The 21,951-nt window shown below is 36.1% G+C and overlaps 1 protein-coding gene and 1 pseudogene across 1 annotated transcript in view; one reads left to right on the top strand and one right to left on the bottom strand.

The window, feature by feature from the left end:
- GABRR3 (gamma-aminobutyric acid type A receptor subunit rho3) overlaps positions 1-21,951 on the bottom strand; it is a 725,962-nt gene that overhangs the window by 553,990 nt on the left and 150,021 nt on the right. The gene's annotated exons all lie outside the window — the stretch shown is intronic.
- Positions 7,279-8,292, top strand: LOC130830378 (3-hydroxyisobutyrate dehydrogenase, mitochondrial-like; annotated as a pseudogene).

The following is a 21,951-nucleotide window of genomic DNA, read 5'->3' as shown; positions in this document are numbered from 1 at the left end:
AGAACTGAGGACAGTCTCAGAGACCTCTGGGACAACACTAAATGCACCAACAGTCAAATTATAAGGATTCCAGAAGAAGAAGAGAAAAAGAAAGGGTCTGAGAAAATATTTGAAGAGATTACAGTGGAAAACTTCCCTAACATGGGAAAGGAAATAGTCTCCCACGTTCAGGAAGAAAAGAGAGTCCCATATAGGATAAACCCTAGAGGAAATACACCAATGCACATATTAATCAAACTAACAAAAATTAAATTCAAAGAAAAAATATTAAAAACACCAAGGGAAAAGCAAAAAATAAAATACAAAGGAATCCCCATAAGGTTATCAGCTGGTTTCTCAGTAGAAACTCTACAGGCCAGAAGGGAATGGCAGGATACACTAAAAGTGATGAAAAAGAAAAAACCACAACCAAAATTACTCTACCCAGCAAGGATCTCATTCAGATTTGACAGAGAAATCAAAAGCTTTACAGACAAGCTAAAAGAATTCAGCACCACCAAACCAGCTTTAGAACAAATGCTAAAGGAAATTCTCTAGGATGGAAACACAAGAGAAGAAAAAGACCCACAAAAACAAACCCAAAACAAGAAAATGGTAATAGGAACATACATATCAATAATAACCTTGAATTTAAATGGATTAAATGCTCCAACCAAAAGACACAGACTGGCTGAATGGATACAAAAACAAAACCCACATATATGTTGTCTACAGGAGATCCACTTAAGACCTAGGGACACATACAGACTGAAAGTGAAGGTCTGGAAAATTATATTCCATGCAAATGGAAATCAAAAGAAAGCTAGAGTAGCAATACTCATATCACATAAAATAGACTTTAAAATATAGATTGTTACAAGAGATAAGGAAGGACACTACTTAATGATCAACGGATCAATCCAAGAAGAAGATATAACAATTATAAATATTTATGCACCCAACATAGGGGCACCTCAATACATAAGGCAAATGCTAACAGCCATAAAAGTGGAAATCAACAGTAACATAATAATAATAGGGGACTTTAACACCCACTTACACCAATGGACAGATCATCCAAACAGAAAACAAATAAGGAAATACAAGATTTAAATGACACAATAGACCAAATAGATTTAACTGATATTTATAGGACATTCTACCCAAAAGTGGCAGAATACACTTTCTTTTCAAGTACACATCGAATATTCTCCAGGATAGATCACATCTTGGGTCGCAAATGAAGCCTCAGAAAATTTAAGAAAATTCAAATCATATCAAGCATCTTCTCTGACCACACTGCTATGAGATTAGAAATCAATTACAGGAAAAAAACACTGTAAAAAACACAAATACATGGAGGCTAAACAGTGTAGTACTAAATAACAAAGAGATCACTGAATAAATCAAAGAAGAAATTTAAAAATACCTAGAAACACATGACAATGAAAACACGATGACCCAAAACCTATGGGACACAACAAAAGCAGTTCTAAGGAGGAAGTTTATAGCAATTCAATCTCACCTCAGGAAACAAGACACATCTCAAATAAACAACCTAACCTTACACCTAAAACAACTAGAGAAAGAAAAACAAAGAAAACCCAAAGTCAGTAGAAGGAAAGAAATCATAAAGATCAGAGCAGAAATAAATGAAATAGAAACAAAGAAAACAATAGCAAAAATCAATAAAACTAAAAGCTGGTTCTTTGAGAAGATAAACAAAATTGATAAACCTTTAGCCATACTTATAAAGCAAAAAAGGGAGATGATACAAATAAATAAAATTAGAAATGAGAAAGGAGAAATCACAACTGACACAACAGAAATAAAAAGGAGTATAAGAGACTACTACAAAAAGTGGACAGTAAAATGGACAACTTCAAAGAAATGGACAAATTCTTGAGTCATGAAGAATTAGAAAATGTAAACAGACTTATCACAAGTAATTAAATTGAAATTGTAATATAAAATCTTCCAACAAACAAAAGTCCAGAACCAGACGGCTTCACAGCTGAATTCTATCAAACATTTAGAGAAGAGCTAAGACTTATCCTTCTCAAACTCTTCCAAAATACAGCAGAAGGAGGAACACTCCCAAAATCATTCTATGAGACCACAATCACCCTGATACCAAAATCAGACAGATGTCACAAAAAAAGAAAATTACAGACCAATATCACTGATGAATATAGATGCAAAAATCCTCAACAAAATATTAGCAAACAGAATCCAACAACACATTAGAGTCCAACAACACATTATAAGGATAATACATCATGATCAAGTAGGATTTATTCCAGGAATGCAAGGATTCTTCAATATACACAAATATAGAAAAAAAGGGAGAAGATGCAAATCAACAGAATTAGAAATGAAAAAGCAGAGGTAACAACAGACACCACAGAAATATAAAAGATCATGAGAGACTACTACAAGCAACTATATGCCAATAAATTGGATAACCTGGAAGAAATGGATACATTCTTAGAAAAATACAATCTTCCAAGACTGAACCAGGAAGAAATAGAAACCATGAACAGACCAATCACAAGTATGGAAATTGAGGCAGTGATTAAAAATCTCCCAACACACAAAAGCCCAGGACCAGATGGGTTCACGGGCGAATTCTATCAAACATTTCGAGAAGAGTTAACACCTATCCTTCTCAAACTCTTCCAAAATATTGCAGAGGGCGGAACACTCCCAAACTCATTCTACGAGGCCACCATCATCCTGATACCAAAACCAGGCAAAGATGTCACAAAAAAGAAAACTACAGACCAATATCACTGATGAATATAGATGCAAAAATCCTCAACAAAATGCTAGCTAACAGACTCCAACAGCACATTAAAAAAATCATACACCATGATCAAGTGGGGTTTATCCCTGGGATGCAAAGATTCTTCAATATACGCAAATCAATCAATGTGATACATCATATCAACAACTTGAAGGATAAAAACCATATGATCATCTCAATAGATGCAGAAAAAGCTTTTGACAAAGTTCAACATCCATTTATGATAAAAGCTCTCCAGAAAATGGGCATAGAAGGAAATTACCTCAACATAATAAAAGCCATACATGACAAACCAAAAGCCAAATTTGTTCTCAATGGGGAAAAACTGGAAGAATTCCCTCTAAGAACAGGAACAAGACAAGGGTGTCCACTCTCACCACTATTATTCAACATAGTTTTGGAAGTGTTAGCCACAGCAATCAGAGAAGAAAATGAAATAAAAGGAATCCAAATTGGAAAAGAAGAAGTAAAATTGTCCCTCTTTGCAGATGACATGGTATTATATATAGAAAACCCTAAAGACTCTACCAGAAAACTGCTAGCACTAATTGATGAGTTTAGTACAGTAGCAGGATACAAAATTAATGCACAGAAATCTCTTGCATTCCTATACACGAACAACGGAAGAGCAGAAAGAGAAATTAAGGAAACTCTCCCATTCACCATTGCAACCAAAAGAATAAAATACCTAGGAATAAACCTGCCTAAGGAGGCAAAAGATCTGTAAGCAGAAAACTTTAAGACACTGATGAAAGAAATCAAAGATGACACAAACAGATGGAGGGACATACCATGTTCCTGGACTGGAAGAATCAACATCGTGAAAATGACTGTACTACCCAGAGCAATTTACAGATTCAATGCAATCCCAATCAAATTACCAATGGCATTTTTCACAGAACTAGAGCAAGAAATCTTACGATTTGTATGGAAACGCAAAAGACCCCGAATAGCCAAAGCAATCTTGAGAAGGAAAAATGGAGTTGGTGGAATCAGGCTTCCTGACTTCAAACTATACTACAAGGCCATAGTGATGAAGACAGTATGGTACTGGCACAAAAACAGAAAGGAAGACCAATGGAACAGAATAGAGAACACAGAAGTAAGCCCAAACACATTTGAGCACCGTATCTTTGACAAAGGAGGCACGAATATACAATGGAAAAAAGACAGCCTCTTCAATAAGTGGTGCTGGGAAAATTGGACAGCAACATGTAAAAGAATGAAATTAGAACACTTCCTAACACCATACACAAAAATAAACTCCAAATGGATTAAAGACCTACATGTAAGGCCAGACACGATAAAACTCCTAGAGGAAAACATAGGCAGAACACTCTATGACATCCATCAAAGCAACATCCTTTTTGACCCACCTCCTAGAATCATGGAAATAAAATCAAGAATAAACGAATGGGACCTCATGAAACGTAAAAGCTTTTGCACAGCAAAAGAAACCATAAACAAGACTAAAAGGCAACCCTCAGAATGGGAGAAAATAATTGCCTATGAAACAATGGACAAAGGATTAACCTCCAAAATATACAAGCAGCTCATGCAGCTTCATACCAAAAAAGCAAATAACCCAATCCACAAATGGGCAGAAGACCTAAATAGACATTTCTCCAAAGAAGACATACAGATGGCCAACAAACACATGAAAAGATGCTCCACATCACTCATCATCAGAGAAATGCAAGTCAAAGCCACAATGAGGTATCACCTCACACCCGTCAGAATGGCCATCATCACAAAATCTGGAAACCACAAATGTTGGAGAGGGTGTGGAGAAAAGGGAACTCTCCTGCACTGTTGGTGGGAATGTAAGTTGGTACAGCCACTATGGAAAACAGTTTGGAGGTTCTTTAAAAAACTACAAATAGAACTACCATATGATCCAGTAATCCCACTCCTGGGCATATACCCAAAGAAAACCATAATCCCAAAAGAAACTTGTACCATCATGTTTATTGCAGCACTCTTTACAATAGCCAGGACATGGAAGCAACCGAAATGCCCATCAACAAATGAATGGATAAAGAAGATGTGGCATATATACACAATGGAATATTACTCAGCTATAAAAAGGGATGAGATGGAGCTATATGTAATGAGGTGGATAGACCTAGAGTCTGTCATACAGAGTGAAGTAAGTCAGAAAAAGAAAGACAAATATTGTATGCTAACTCACCTATACGGAATCTAAAAATGGTACTGATGAACTCAGTGACAGGAACAAGGATGCAGATGCAGAGAATGGACTGGAGAACTTGAGGATTGGGAGGGGGCGGGGGGTGAAGGGGAAGCTGAGACGAAGTGAGAGAGTAGCATAGACATATATATACTACCAACTGTAAAACAGCCAGTGGGAAGTTGTTGTATAACAAAGGGAGTTCAACTTGAGAATGGAAGATGCCTTAGAGGACTGGGACGGGGATGGTGGGCGGGACTCGAGGGAGGGTGGGGGGGGAGTCGAGGGAGGGAGGAAATATGGAGATATGTGTATAAAAACAGATGATTGAACTTGGTGTACCCCCCAAAAATAGTAAATAAATAAATAAATAAATAAATAAATAAATAATAACAAAAACCAGATGATTGAACTTGGTGTACCCCCAAAAAATAATAAATAAATAAATAAAATTTTAAAAAATATATACACAAATAAATCAATGTGATACATCATATTAACAAATTAAGGAATAAAAACCATATGATCATCTCAATAGCTGCAGAAAAACCTTTTGACAGAATTCAACACCGATTTATGATTATAAAATAAATAAATAAATAAAAAACCTCTCCAGAAAACAGGCATAGAGGGAAGCTACCTCAACATAATAAAGGGCATATAAGACAAATCCACAATAAACATTATTGTCAGTGGTGAAAAACTGAAAGCATTTCCACTAAGATCAGGAACAAAACAAGGATGTCCACTCTCTCCACTCTTATTCAACATAGATTTGGAATTCCTAGCAACAGCAATCTGAGAAGAAATAGAAATAAAAGGAATACAAATTGGAAAAGCAGAAGTAAAACTTTTTAAGTGTCACTGTTTGCGGATGATAGAGAATCCTAAAGATGCCACCAGAAAACTACTAAAGCTAATCAATGAATTTGGTCAATTTGCAGGATATAAAATTAATGCATAGATATCTCTTGCATTCCTATACACTAACAATGAATATCAGAAAGATAGTTAAGGAAACAATCCCACTTACCATCACAACAAAAAGAATAAAATACCTAGGCATAAACCTACCTAAGGAGACAAAAGACTTGTACTCAGAAAACTATAAAACACTGATGAAAGAAATCAAACATGACATAAATAGATGGAGAAATATACCATGTTCCTGGATTGAAAGAATCAATATTGTGAAAATGACTATACTACCTAAAGCCAACTACAGATTCAATGCAATCCCTATCCAATTACCAATGGTACTCTTCACAGAATAGAACAAAAAACTTTACAATTTGTATGGAAACACAAAAGACCCTGAAAAGCCAAAGTTATCTTGAGAAAGAAAAACGGAGCTGGGGGAATCAGGCTCTCTGACTTCAGACTATACTACAAAGCTACAGTAATCAAGACAGTATGGTACCAGTACAAAAACAGAAATATAGATCAGTGATACAGGATACAAAGCCCAGAGATAAACCCTCACACTTATGGTCACCTAATTTATGACAAAGTAGGCAAGAACATACAATGGAGAAAAGACTGCCTCTTCAGTAAGTGGTGCTGGGAAAACTGGATGGCTACAGGTAAAAGAATGAAATTAGAACACTACGTAACACCATACAAAAATAAACTCAAAATGGATTAAAGACCTAAATGTAAGACAGGACACTATAAAACTCTTAGAGGAAAAAAAAGGAAGAACACTCTTTGACATAAACCATAGCAAGATTCATTTTGATCCACCTCCCAGAATAATGGAAATAAAAACTAAAATAAACAAATGGGACCTAATGAAACTTAAAACCTTTTGCACAGCAAAGGAAACCATAAACAAAACAAGAAGACAACCCTCAGAATGGGAGAAAATATTTGCTAATGAAGCAACTGACAAAGGATTAATCTCCAAAATATACAAGTAGCTCATGAAGCTCACTATCAAAAAAGCAAAGAACCCAATGAAAAAATGGGCAGAAGACCTAAATAGACATTTATCCAAAGAAGATATACAGATGGGCAACAAACACATGAAAAGATGCTCAACAACACTAATCACTAGAGAAATGCAAATCAAAACCACAATGAGGTATCACATCACACTGGTAAGAATGGCCATCATCAAAAAATCTAGAAACAATAAATGCTGGAGAGGGGAGGGAACCCTCCTGCACTGTTGGTGAGAATGTAAATTGATACAGCCACTATAGAAAACAGTATGGAGGTCCCTTAAAAAACTAAAAATAGCCTGGCAGTCGGTGGGTGAGCCGTGAGTCGCGGAGGTCACCGTGGGGAGGTGGGTCGTGGGCAGCATGGCAGCCTCCTTACGGTTCTGTGGAGCCGCCTCCGGCCTCCAGTACTGGAGCCGCCGGCAGCAGCCAGCCGTGGCCAGCCTTGCAGCTGTGTGTTCTAGGTCAATGGCTTCTAAGACTCCAGTTGGATTCATTGGAGTAGGCAACATGGGGAATCCGATGGCAAGAAATCTCATGAAACATGGCTATCCACTCATTATTTATGATGTGTTCCCTGATGCATGCAAAGAATTTCTAGATGCAGGTGAACAGGTAGTGTCTTCCCCAGCAGATGTAGCAGAAAAAGCTGACAGAATCATTACAATGTTGCCCACCAGTCTCAATGCCATAGAAGCTTATTCTGGAGCAAATGGAATTCTAAAAAAAGTGAAGAAAGTCTCACTATTAATAGATTCCAGTACTATTGATCCTATGGTTTTGAAAGAATTGGCCAAAGAAGTTGAGAAAATGGGAGCAGTTTTCATGGATGCCCGTTTCTGATGGTGTGGGAGCTGCTCAGGCTGGGAACCTCACGTTTATGGTAGGAGGAGTCAAAGAAGAATTTGCAGCTGCCCAAGAGTTGCTGGGGTGCATGGGATCCAATGTCATGTATTGTGGAGCTGTTGGGACTGGGCAGGCTGCGAAGATCTGCAACAACCTGCTGTTAGCTACTAGTATGATTGGGACTGCTGAAGCTATGAATCTGGGAATCAGGTTAGGGCTTGACCCAAAATTCTTGGCTAAAATCCTAAATATGAGCTCAGGACGATGTTGGTCAAGTGAAGCTTATAATCCTGTACCTGGGGTGATGGATGGAGTTCCCTTGGCTAATAACTATCAGGGTGGATTCGGAACAACACTCATGGCTAAGGATCTGGGATTAGCACAAGACTCTGCTACCAGCACAAAGACCCCAATCCTTCTGGGCAGTCAAGCCCATCAGATCTACAGGATGATGTGCGTGAAGGGCTACTCAAAAAAAAGGCTTCTCATCTGTGTTCCAGTTTCTGCGAGAGTAAGAGACATTCTGAGTTTGCCTTCTGGCTGTGGACACTCTTGGAAACCAAACTCTATCTTGGAGCCCCTTATAGCTCACTCCACAAGTAAATGGGCTTAATCAAAGCTCACCTGTCTGCTTTTGATTGTCTAGTTCACAATAAACCCTGGGATTTTTCACCCACTTTTAACTGCTTATTCTTTGAATCTATTTAGCAAACACATATTATCTGAACTTTTTTTCTGCAAGCCACTGATGGTGTCTGCTAGCTAACTGATTGACCTTTTTCAAAAGTTTGATTCCTGAGCATTTTCAGCTAAAATGTTGCCTACTTCAATCAGGATATTGTTTACTCCACTTTACAAATAAAACCAATTTTGTTTTTAAACAGGATAAAACCTATCCTGGAGGAAAGAAAAGAAATCAGTGTGAGGAAAGGAGTTAGAGAGAGGAGAAGTTTAGTGACTTACTGCCTGTGTCCCTCAGAAAGTTTGTCCTGTTAGCCCAGTGGTGGTATTCTTGCATTCTGAGGTTACTGGTTTATTTTCCAGGAGTTGATAAGGCAAGAGAACGCCTTGCTGCATGTTATGTAATTTGGACTCTGTTACGTTATTTTGGTGTGTTCCTCTTGTAAGAACTCCCAATACTCAGCAAACTTATTTTTTATATTTTTGCTTCCTTGTACATTCTTACTACATATTTTTTGACTTCAAAAGAATGATCTTTAGAACTGTTTCAGAGCCAACAATGATCTGTGCTTTAGATAATTATATTATCCTAAATATAACCATATTATTTTGAATTGAAATAAATTTCTATGCTGATAATAATAAAAAAAAACTAAAAATAGAATTACCATATGACCCACCAATCCCACTACTGGGCACATGCCCTGAGAAAACCATAATTCAAAAAGATACATGTACCACAATCCTCATTGCAGCACTGTTTACAATAGCCAGGTCATGGAAGCAACCTAAATGCCCATCAACAGATGAATGGATAAAGAAGATGTGGCATATATATACAATGGAATATGACTCAGCCATAAAAAGGAATGAAATGGAGCTATATGTAATGAGGTGGATAGACCTAGAGTCTGTCATACAGAGTGAAGTAAGCCAGAAAGAGAAAAACAAATACCGTATGCTAACTCATATATATGGAATCCAGAAAAATGGTACTGATGAACCTAGTGGTAGGGCAGGAATAGAGATGCAGACATAGAGAATGGACTTGTGGACAGGGTGGGAAGCGGAAGCTGGGATGAAGTGAGAGAGTGGCACTGACATATATACACTACCAAATGTAAAAGAGATAGCTAGTGGGAAGCTGCTGCAGAGCACAGGGAGATCAACTCGATGATTGGTGATGACATAGAGGGTGGAATAGGGAGGGTTGGAAGGAGGCTCAAGAGGTAGGGGATATGGGGATATATGTATACATATAGATGATTCACTTTGTGTACAGCAGAAACTAACACAACATTGTAAAGCGATTATACTCCAATAAAGAAGAAAAACATAAATAAAAGGAGAGTGGTGGACAGATATAAGTAACATTTTAAAGAAAAAACAGTAAATTGTACCTGTTAGATAATAAAATGAAAGTCTGTCTTCTTCCTTTATCAAATATGACATAACTGATTTCATACCACCAATACTTAATAAGTTGCCTGACACGTACAGCCATTCAGTAAACATTTCCTTCAAAGTGCTTTTAACATAATGTGCAAGTTAATATGTAATAGGCTTATTATTTTAATTTTTAATTAATTAATAAATAAATTTTAATTTCTTCTTTTTAAATGTAATACTGTAAATACTGATAGATATAACCCACATAAACAAAGCTCTTAGGGTTTAACACATTTCAGGAGTAAATGAAATCTAGGTAGCAAAACTCTGAGAAGCTCTGAATTAGATGGATCTTCTACATCCTGTATCATGCTCTGTTTTAATGGATAGTCTTAGTTATTAGACTTCCATGCATTGATTTCATTTCCTTTTTCTAAGGGTATCTTGATTTGTGTTACGTGTGCCCGTGACATCTACCTCACTGTTAGCAACACTGAATCCCAGGGGTCTGTTAAGGGAAAGTAAGTGACTCATTTGGGGTCAATGAGAAATAAAAGGTGATTTTCTGGAAGTTTTTCAGAAATATGTACCCCTTATTTTAAAATAGATACACAAAATCGGTGGTGTTTCTCTCTCTGATTTTCATGGTGTGTGGATATGAAGGCTTGCACAGTCTACATCCCTTTTGCTATCAAGAGGGAAACCAGCCTGGAGATTAAATCAATACACAAAGGGGGGGAGGAGCTGAAGGTATCATGGAAAAACAGACCCAGAGTCACTGGAATAAACCATTCTTCTAGTTGTATAATACTAAAGATCTTCTTACTATTTGACACTCTTTATTTGCAAATGAGTAAATATTAATTGAAATACATCTCTTGCTTCATCTCACTTTTACACTCTGAAATTATCTTTAGACATTATTTAGCTTACAAATAATGTTTCACCTATATCCATTTAACAATTCAGCGCATTTATTGTCTTTTATTTCATTACTAAATTTTAATTTCCCATAACCCCACTTAAAAAAGTATGAGGTATAGAGAGGTTGCATTATTTGTTCAAAGAAATACTAAGGTGGAGCTCAGGAATTAAACCTAGGCTACCTGTCCCCTGAATCTATATTCCTAACCACTAAGCCACGCTTGTATACAAATAGCATAATGAAGTAAAAGTAGCATGAGAGAATAATTTTCAAGAAGCTAAATTGTGAAGTGGACAGAGAAATAGGGAAGAGATTCAAAAAAGATGTGCATCAATGACATTTTCCTCCAGTTTTATTTTGAAAAATTTCACCCGAGAGAAAAGAGAGAATTATACGACTAAAGTGCATGGATTTTTTTAAAACCAAGATTAAATAACTGTTAACATTTTACCACATTTGCCTATGTACAAATGTGTATATATAGACATTTCCTTTATATATATACACACATACACACTGTGACACTTTAACCATAAGTACTTCTACATACATGTGAAAAGAACAAACAAAAGAACACATTAACATTTTCCCAGTTATCCCACCTAAATATTCTCCATGTTTTCTTCTAAAAGTTTTAAAGTTCTGAGTTTTACATTGAGATTTGTGACCTATTTTGGGTTAATTTTTACAAAATGTGTAGGTTTTGTGTCTAGATTTTTGCATATGGCATACAATTGCTCCAGCACAGTTTTTATGAAAATGCCAACTTTTAATTGAATTGCCTTTGCGCTTTTGTTAAAAATCAAATACATTCATGTGAATCTATCCTGGGCTCTTTATTCTTGTGCCTATTAGAAATACCACCCCGTCCTGATTTCTGTAGTTTTACTGTTAAGTCTTGAAATCAGGTAGTTCGATTCCTCCAGCTTCATTCTTCTTCAGTATTGTGCTGGCTATTTGAGTTTGCCTTTCCATGTTTATATGGAATCAGTTTGTCAAATATTAATAATGCAGCTCTGAACGTTACACATGTTTGTGTATGGATGTGTTTACATTCCTCTTGAGTATATAACTAGGAGTGGAATTCTTGGATAATAAGTATCTTTTGCCTTTTGAGGGACTGCTAAACTATTTTCCAAAGCAGTTGCACCATTTTACATTCCCAACAGCAGTGCAGGAGGGTTCTCACAGCAGTACTTGTTATTTTCTGTCTTTTTTAATATGCCCATTATAGTTCATGCAAAGTGATATCTCATTGTAGTTTTGATTGATTTCCTGAAGAGCTAATAATGTTGAGTATCTTAGATGTATTATTCGCCTGTACCTCTTTAGAGAAATGACTATTCACAATTCTTTGCTCTTTTTATAATGGGGTGATTTTATTATTGAGTTATAACAGTTTTTATATTTTCTTGATAAAAGTGCAGTTTCAAATTACTGTTTTCCATATATTTTCTCCCATTCTATTGCTTGTCTTTCACTTTCTTGAAGCAAAAAATGGTTACATTTTGATGAAGTCTAATTTATATATAATTAATATATTGTCTGTGTCTTTGGCGTCATATTTAAGAAACTCGTGCATAATACAATTTTGCAAATATTTACACCTAGGTTTTTCTAAGAGTTTTATAGATTTAGCTCCTATATTTAAGCATATAATCTATTTGAGTAATATTTGTGTAGACTTGGAAATAGACGTCCATGCTCATTCTTTAGCATGTGGATATTCAGACATCCCAGCACCATTTGTTTAGGAGACTACTCTTCTCAATTTAAACTACTCCGGTTCCTTGTCAAAAACTCAACTGACAATACTTGGAGGGTTTATTTCAAGAACCTATCTATTTTTCATCAATGTATATGTTGAACCTTATGCCACTACCAAACTGTGTTGATTATTGTAGTATTTAAGTAATTTTTGAAATCACAAAGTGTGAGTTCCCCTACTTTACTCTTCTCATTCAAGACTGTTTTGGCTATTCTGAGTCCCTGTGAATTTAGGATCAGCTTGTCAGTTTCTGAAAAGAAACAAGCAGGGATTTTGATAACTATTACCTTGAACTTGTAGATCAATGCACTGCCATCTGAACAATATCGTTTTCTGATCCACAAACACAAGATGTATTTCCATTTATATATATCTTCTTTACAAATTAACACATTTCTTTCAACAATGTACTATAATTTCAGTGTAATTTTTGCACTTCTATTAAATTTGTTCGTAAATATTTTGTTTTTGATGCTACTGAAAATGAAATCGTTTTCAAATTTTCATTTTTGGGTTCACTGCAAACAATCAGTTATGTATATTGATCTAGTATACTACACCTTTGCCAGGCTTATTAGTTCTATTAATTTTTTTATTTGCCTCCTTAATATTTTCTATATACAAGATTATGTCATCTGCAAAAAGAGGAATATTTTTCACTTCCTCCTTTTGAAACTGGATGCTTTTTATTCCATGTTTTGCCCTGTGGCCGTGGCTAGAGTCTTCAGTACAATGTTGAGTGGAAGTGGCAAGGGCAGTCATCCTTCTCTAGTTCCTCAACTTAGAAGGAAAGTTTCAATCTTTCACCATCAAGTACAATGTTAGTTGTGGGATTTCATAACTGCCCTATGTCCTGTTGAAGTTCCCTTCTTTTTCTAGTTTATTTACTGTTTTTATCAAAAAATAGGTGTTTAATTTTGTTGAATACTTTTTGTGTCTTTCGAGATGGTTGCATGGTTTTGTCCTTTATCCTACTGATATGGTGTGTTATATCAATTCATTTTTGAAAGTTAAACCAAACTTGAATTACTGGAATAATCCCAATGGTTATAATGTATATTTTATATGTTTCTGCATTTGATTTACTAGTATTTTTTGAGGATTTTATATGTATATTCATAATGCATATTGATCTATAGTTTTCTTATCTGGTTGGGATATCAGAATAATTTTGCCCCAGTTGAATTAATGGGAAAATGTTTCTTTTTCTTCCTATTTTGAGAGTTTGTAAAGAATTGGTGCAATTCATTTTAAATGTTGGAAAATTCACCAGCAAAGCCCTCTTGCCTCAGACATTTGTGTTTGAGTAGTTTTTTTGGTTTTGTGTCTTTTTTTGTTTTCTTTTGCCTTGTTTTTTAACAAATTCAATCTCTTTACTCATTTGAGTATATCAAGATTTCTATCTCTTCTTGAGTAAGTTTTGGAAGTTTGTGTTTCTCTAGGAATATGTTCACACTTTCTTATAATCCATTTTTTTTTCTGTAAAGTTGACAAAGTAATATCTTCTCTTTAACTTCTGAATTCAGTAATTTAAGTCTTCTCTATTTTATTCTTGGTAGTTTAATAAAAGTCTTTTCAATTTTGTTATCTTTTCAAAGAACCAACATTTGGTTACATTAATGTTCCCTGTTGCTTTTCTATTCTTTGTAACTTTAACTTCTTCACTAATATTTACTATTTCTTTCTCCTTCTTGCTTTGGTTTTAGTTTGATCTTATATCCTTTAGGTGAAAATTTAGGTTATTTATTTCAGGTCTTTTTTTCTCTCATTATAACACAGTCTTACAACTATAAGCTTCCCTCTTACACTGCTTTAGCTCCATCCCATGAATATAAATACGTGGTATTATTTCCATTTATTTCAAAGTATTTTATATTTCCCTTGTGTTTTCTTCTAGGACCCATTGATTATTTAGGAATATGCTGTGTAATCTCCATTTATTTGTGAATTACTCAAATTTCTGAATAATTTTTCCAAAAATGACTGTTGGAATTTTTGAAATTCTATGACTTGCTATAATTATTTGATACGATCATAAGATTCTTCTTCAGCCTATTACATGAAGGAATACATTTGCTTCCCTGTGGTGAATTCAGATAGTATAGTAGGGGAGGAAGGAAGATGGCAGCGCAGTAGAAGGACATGGAGTGCATCCCTCTCCACAGATGCATTAGGAATACACCAAAAGACGCAATAACTCCCCCAGAGAGCCAGCTGAACACCAGCAAACGACCTCAGACACCAGAAAGGACTGCAAAGATTCCGACATAACCAGGAGGGAGGCATTTGCGACTATCAAAGAGGGTGAAGCGGCTGAGCTGTGGCAGACGGGAGGGAGTGAGAAACACACCAAGGGTCTGCACCACAGCTCAGAGTGCCTGGACTGAGACGTCAATTCACAGCTGAACAGGGGATCTGGGAGCAGGAGCGTGGGAACCGGAGAGCTGGTTCAGGGTGAGAAGCATTGTTGGCGGTGGAGAGACGGACAGAGGGTACAGGAGGGAAGAGGTCCACAGCGAGGAGTGCCTACCGCAGAGAGCTGCGAGACCATAGCTGCGGCTGGATACTGCTGATTCACAAGCAGAGTGGAGGAGCTGCGGGCACAGCCTCTCTCTTAGCGCCTAAGATGGACAGAGGAAGGACCCCTGTGGGCCAAGCTAAAGAGCTCAGGGATAACAAAGGCCCCTGCGCAGGGCTGGCTTAGAGTGCCTGCAGCCGAGAGCCAAAAGCCTCGCAGAGCAGCCCAACTCTGAAACATTCTGTTTACACCGGAGCCGCCAGTGTCCCTCTGCAACAGGCACCACCACACCCGTCCAAACAGCCAAGTCCCAGGCAGGGCGCCACTGCTCACTCACTGCCAGGGGAAGGAACCACTATTGTACCCTCTCTCTCCCCACACACCAGTGCTTACAGAAGAACAATAAAGGAAACTCTGCTGGTTGTAGAATAATACAAAAAACACAAGGCGGGTAGAAGGACACTTACAGCTCAAACCCCAAGGAAACAGAAATATTTGTGTTGATACTATTGAACTGGTCCATTCTGGGCTCAGCCCTAGTTTTTTTTTTTTTTTTTTTTTGGTTTTTTGATTTTTTTTTTATTATTATGAGCTTTGTCCTAAGGTATCTACAAGTTTTTATAACATACTTTTTTATTCCATTTTTTTACTCTATTTTTATTTTTAGCCATTTTATATATTTCCATTTCTAGCTAAGTTTTTTGTAGTGCTGTCTCTCCTACCTTCTTTTCATCTCTTTTATACATCTCTATTTCTTTCTTTTTCTTTTCCTATTTCCAGTCACACTATGCTCTTCTGTTGCCCTGTCTTCTATCCTTCTTTAATTTATTTTATCTGAATATACTTATAAGCAATATTATCGGTCTGCTCTGTCACCTTGCTTAATTTTCCAGATGACACACTGCTTTGGAATGTATTATTAGGTTCTTGTCTTTATCTTAGTTCTAAGAATAACTGTCTGATTTCACTCTGAGAATCTTCAGTCTGTCTGGTGGTACTCTAGCTCTTTATTATATTTCATACTAGCTTTCAATATCTCCCTGGATTTGTGTTTGTGTGTGTGGTGTTATTTGTTTGTTTGTTTGTTTGTTTTTGCTTTTGTTTCTGTTTTCTTCTGTTTTGGTTTTGAATTTCTGTTGGTTTTCTCTTTGAATGTCTGATAGCATACTGCAGTTCTTCTGTCAGGTCTTTCTATGCTTTATGTTCTATTGGATTCAGTATTTCTGTGCCTTATACATGTATGTGTTTCCTTGACTTAGTATATGTTTGACTCAACACTCTGCCATTAGTCTGGGGCTTGGAAAGTCCTCTTTAAACCCGTTTATAGCCGGGACAAGCAACCTCTGAAATTTGGACTACCATGAGAAAACAAAGAAACAACATGCAGGCAAAGGAGCAGGAAAAAAACCCACAATAACAAATAAATGAAGAGGAAATAAGAAAAATGCCTGAAAAAGAATTCAGAGTAATGATAGTAAAGATGATACAAAATATCGATAACAAAATACAGAAAATACAAGAAACAGTTAATAAGGACTCAGAAGAACTAAAGAATCAACAAACAGCAATGGACAATAAAATAACTGAAATTAAAAACACTCTAGATGGTATAAACAGCAGAATAACTGAGGCAGAAGAACGAGGAAGTAACTTGCAAGATAGAATGGGGGAAATAACTGCCACAGAGAAGGAAAAAGAAAAAAGAATAAAAATAATGGAAGACAGTCTCAGAGGCCTTGGTGACAACATGAAGAACATCAACATTCGAATCATAGGCATCCCAGAAGAAGAAGAAATAAAGAAAGGGTCTGAGAAAATATTTGAAGAGGTTATAGTGGGAAATTTCCCCAACTTGGGAAAGGAAATAATTAATCAAGTCCAAGACGCACAGAGCGTCCCATACAGAATAAACTCAAGGAGAAATACACCAAGGCACATATTAATCAAACTAATGAAAATTAAACACAAAGAAAAAACAGTAAAAGCAGCAAGAGAAAAGCAACAAATAACATAAAAGAGAAAACCCATAAGGATAACAGCTGATCTTTCTGCAGAAACTCTGCAGGCCAGAAGGGGATGGCAGGATATACTAGAAGCCTGAAAGAGAAAAACCTACAGCCAAGAATATCCTACCTAGCAAGAATCTCATTCAGATTCAATGGAGAAATCAAAAGCTTTACAGACAAGCAAAAGTTCAGAGAATTCAGCACCACCAAACCAGCCTTAGAACAATTGCTTAAGGAACTTTTCTAAGTAGGAAACACAAGAGAAGGAAAACACCTACAAAAACAAACCCAAAACAAGTAAGAAAAAAGCAATATGAACACACATTTCAATAATTACCTTAAATGTAAATGGACTAAATGCTCCAACCAAAAGACACAGACTGGCTGAATGGATACAAAAACAAGACCCTTCTATATGCTGCCTACAAGAAACCTACCTCAGACCAAGGGACACATATAGACTGAAAGTAAAGGGATGGAAAAAGATATTCCATGCAAATGGAAGTCAAAAGAAAGCTGGAGTAGCAATACTCATATCAGACAAATTAGACTTAAAATAAAGACTATTGCAAGAGAAAAGGAAAGTCACTACATAATGATCAAGGGATCCATTCAAGAAGAATATATCACAATGGTAAATATCTATGCACCCAACATAGGAGCACATGTATACATAAGGCAAATGCTAACAGCTATAAAAGGGGACATCGACAGTAACACAATAATAGTAGGAAACTTTAACACCCCACTTACATCAATGGACAGAGCATCCAAACAGAAAATAAATAAAGACACACAAGCTTTAAATGACACATTAGACCATCTCGATTTAACTGATATTTATAGGACATTCCATCCAAAAACTACAGAATACACTTTCTTCTCAAGTGCACAGGGAACATTTTCCAGGATACATCACATCTTGGGTCACAAATCAAACCTCAGCAAATTCAAGAAAATTGAAATCACATCAAGCATCTTCTCTGACCACAATGCCATGAGACTAGATATCAATTACAGGAAAAAAACTGTAAAAAATACAAACACATGGAGGCTAAACAATATGCTATTAAACAACCAAGAAATCATTAAAGAAATCAAAGAGAAAATCAAAAAATATCTGGAAACAAATGACAATGAAAACACAACAATCCAAAACCTATGGGATGCAGCAAAAGCAGTTCTAAGAGGGAAGTTTATAGCAATTCAGTCCTACCTTAAGAAACAAGAAAAATATCAAATAAACAACCTTATACCTAAAACAATTAGAGAAAGAAGAAAAAAGAAACTCCAAAGTGAGCAGAAGGAAAGAAATCATAAAGATCAGATCACAAATAAATGAAAAATAAAGGAAGGAAACAATAGCAAAGATTAATGAAATTAAAAGCTGCTTCTTTGAGGATATAAACAAAATTAATAAACCATAAGCCAGACTCATCAAGAAAAAAAGGGAGAAGATGCAAATCAACAGAATTAGAAATGAAAAAGCAGAAGTAACAACAGACACCTCAGAAATACAAAAGATCATAAGAGACTACTACAAGCAACTATATGCCAATAAATTGGATAACCTAGAAGAAATGGATACATTCTTAGAAAAATATAATCTTCCAAGACTAAACCAGAAAGAAATATAAAATATGAATAGACCAATCACAAGTATGGAAATTGAGACTGTGATTAAAAATCTCCCAACAAACAAAAGCCCAGGGCCACATGGCTTCACAGGCAAATTCTATCAAACATTTAGAGAAGAGCTAACACCTATTCTTCTCAAATTCTTCCAAAATATAGCAGAAGGAGGAACACTCCCAAATTCATTCTATGAGGCCTCCATCACCTTGATACCAAAACCAGGCAAAGATGTCACAAAAAAAGAATACTACAGACCAATACCACTGATGAATATAGATGCAAAAATCCTCAACAAAATGCTAGCTAACAGAATCCAACAGCACATTAAAAAAATCATACACCATGATCAAGTGGGGTTTATCCCTGGGATGCAAGGATTCTTCAATATACACAAATCAATCAACATGATACATCATATCAACAAATTGAAGGATAAAAACCATATGATCATCTCAATAGATGCAGAAAAAGCTTTCGACAAAATTCAACAACCATTTATGATAAAAACTCTCCAGAAAATGGGCATAGAAGGAAATTACCTCAACATAATAAAAGCCATATATGAAAAACTAAAAGCCAGCATCATTCTAAATGGTGAAAAACTGAAAGAATTCCTTCTTCGAACAGGAACAAGACAAGGGTGGGCACTCTCACCATTATTATTCAACAAAGTTTTGGAAGTTTTAGCCACAGCAATCAGAGAAGAAAATGAAATAAAAGGAATCCAAATTGGAAAAGAAGAAGTAAAATTATCACTCTTTGCAGATGACATGATATTATACATAGAAAACCCTAAAGACTCTACCAGAAAACTGCTAGCACTAATTGATGAGTTTAGAAAAGTAGCAGGATACAAAATTAATGCACAGAAATCTCTTGCACTCCTATACACTAACAACAGAAGAGCAGAAAGAGAAATTAAAGAAACTCTCCCATTTACCACTGCAACAAAAAGAATAAAATACCTAGGAATAAACCTGCCTGAGGAGGCAAAGACCTGTATGCAGAAAACTATAAGACATTGATGCAAGAAATCAAAGATGACACAAACAGATGGAAGGACATACCATGTTCTTGGATTGGAAGAATCAACATTGTGAAAATGACTATCCTACCCAAGGCAATTTACAGATTCAACGCAATCCCTATCATATTACCAATGACATTTTTCACAGAATTAGAACAAGAAATCTTATGATTTGTATGGAAACACAAAAGACCCTGAATAGCCAAAGTAATCTTGAGAAGGAAAAATGGAGTTGGTGGAATTAGGCTTCTTGACTTCAAACTATACTACAAGGCCACAGTGATCAAGACAGTATGGTACTGGCACAAAAACAGAAAGGAAGATAAATAGAACAGAATAGAGAACTCAGAGGTAAGCCCAAACACATTTGAGCACCTTATCTTTGACAAAGGAGGCACAAATATACAATGGAAAAAAGACAGCCTCTTCAATAAGTGGTGCTGGGAAAATTGGACAGCAACATGTAAAAGAATGAAATTAGAACACTTCCTAACACCATACACAAAAATAAACTCCAAATGGATTAAAGACCTAAAGGTAAGGCTAGACACCTTAAAACTCCTAGAGGAAAACATAGGCAGAACACTCTATGACATCCATCAAAGCAACATCCTTTTTGACCCACCTCCTAGAATCATGGAAATAAAATCAAGAATAAACAAATGGGATCTCATGAAACTTAAAAGCTTTTGCACAGCAAAAGAAACCATAAACAAGACTAGAAGGCGATCCTCAGAATGGGAGAAAATAGTTGCCAACGAAGAAATGGACAAAGGGTTAATCTCCAAAATATACAAGCAGCTCATGCAGCTTAATACCAAAAAAGCAAATAATCCAATCCACAAATGGGCGGAAGTCCTAAATAGACATTTCTCCAAAGACGACATACAGATGGCCAACAAACACATGAAAAGGTGCTCAGCATCACTAATCATCAGAGAAATGCAAGTCAAAGCCATAATTAGGTATCACCTCACACCCGTCAGAATGACCATCATCAAAAAATCTAGAAACAACAAATGTTGGAGAGGGTGTGGAGAAAAGGGAACTCTCCTGCACTGTTGGTGGGAATGTAAGTTGGTACAGCCACTATGGAAAACAATTTGGAGGTTCCTTAAAAAACTACAAATAGAACTACCATATGATCCAGTAATCCCACTACTGGGCTTATACCGAGAGAAAACCATAATCCAAAAAGAAACATGTAGCATAATGTTCATTGCAGCACTATGTACAATAGCCAGGACATGGAAGCAACTGAAATGCCCATCAACAGATGAATGGATAAAGAAGATGTGGCATATATATACAATGGAATATTACTCAGCTATGAAAAGGGATGAGATGGAGCTATATGTAATGAGGTGGATAGACCTAGCATCTGTCATACAGAGTGAAGTAAGCCAGAAAGAGAAAAACAAATATTGTATGCTAACTCATATATACGGAATCTTAAAAAAAAAAAAAGAAAGAAAGAAAAAAACTTACTGATGAGCCCAGTGACAACACAAGAATAAAGATGCAGATGCAGATGCAGAGAATGAACTCGAGGACACGAGGTTGGGGGGAGCAGGGGGCGAAGGGGAATCTGGGGCGAAGTTAGAGAGTAGCATAGACATATTTATACCACCAATTGTAAAACAGCCAGTGGGAAGTTGCTGTATAACAAAGGGAGATCAACTCGATGATGGATGATGCCTTAGAGGGCCAGGACAGGGAGGGTGGGGGGGAGTCAGGGGAGGGAGAGAATATGGGGATATGTGTATAAAGACAGCTGACTGACTTTGGTGTACCTCAAAAACTGGTACAAGAGTGTCAAGCAATTATATTCCAATAAAAAAAAGGATAGTATAGTAGGAAGTAGAGTTTCAGTTGGGTATCAAATTAATATGTATACTTCAAGTATTTCCAGGTCTTTTAATTCTCTTATTTTCTCCTTATAATATAAAAATTTCCTAAGAACCATCTGGAAGAATAAATGCTTGCTAAGCTTTTAAACATATTGTAGAGTGAGTAGAAAAAAAAAAAAAGCAATGTGGTAGGTTGTCAGGATAAACAAAGAAATGTAAGAAGCTAAATAAAAGTGCAGAAATAAACCCAAACTATTTAAAAATTCAGTAAATGACAAAGGTGTAATTTCAAATCAATAGAGAAATGATGGTGTTTGGAAAACTATCCTGTCATTGAGAAATAGGATTGGATTTCTATTCACATTTTATACCAAAATATAAACTGAA

Source organism: Hippopotamus amphibius, chromosome 10 (assembly GCF_030028045.1).
Source record: "Hippopotamus amphibius kiboko isolate mHipAmp2 chromosome 10, mHipAmp2.hap2, whole genome shotgun sequence".
Classification (NCBI taxonomy): domain Eukaryota; kingdom Metazoa; phylum Chordata; class Mammalia; order Artiodactyla; family Hippopotamidae; genus Hippopotamus; species Hippopotamus amphibius.
The sequence above is the reverse complement of the archived record's forward strand: the minus strand, read 5'-3'. Positions and strand labels throughout refer to the sequence as shown.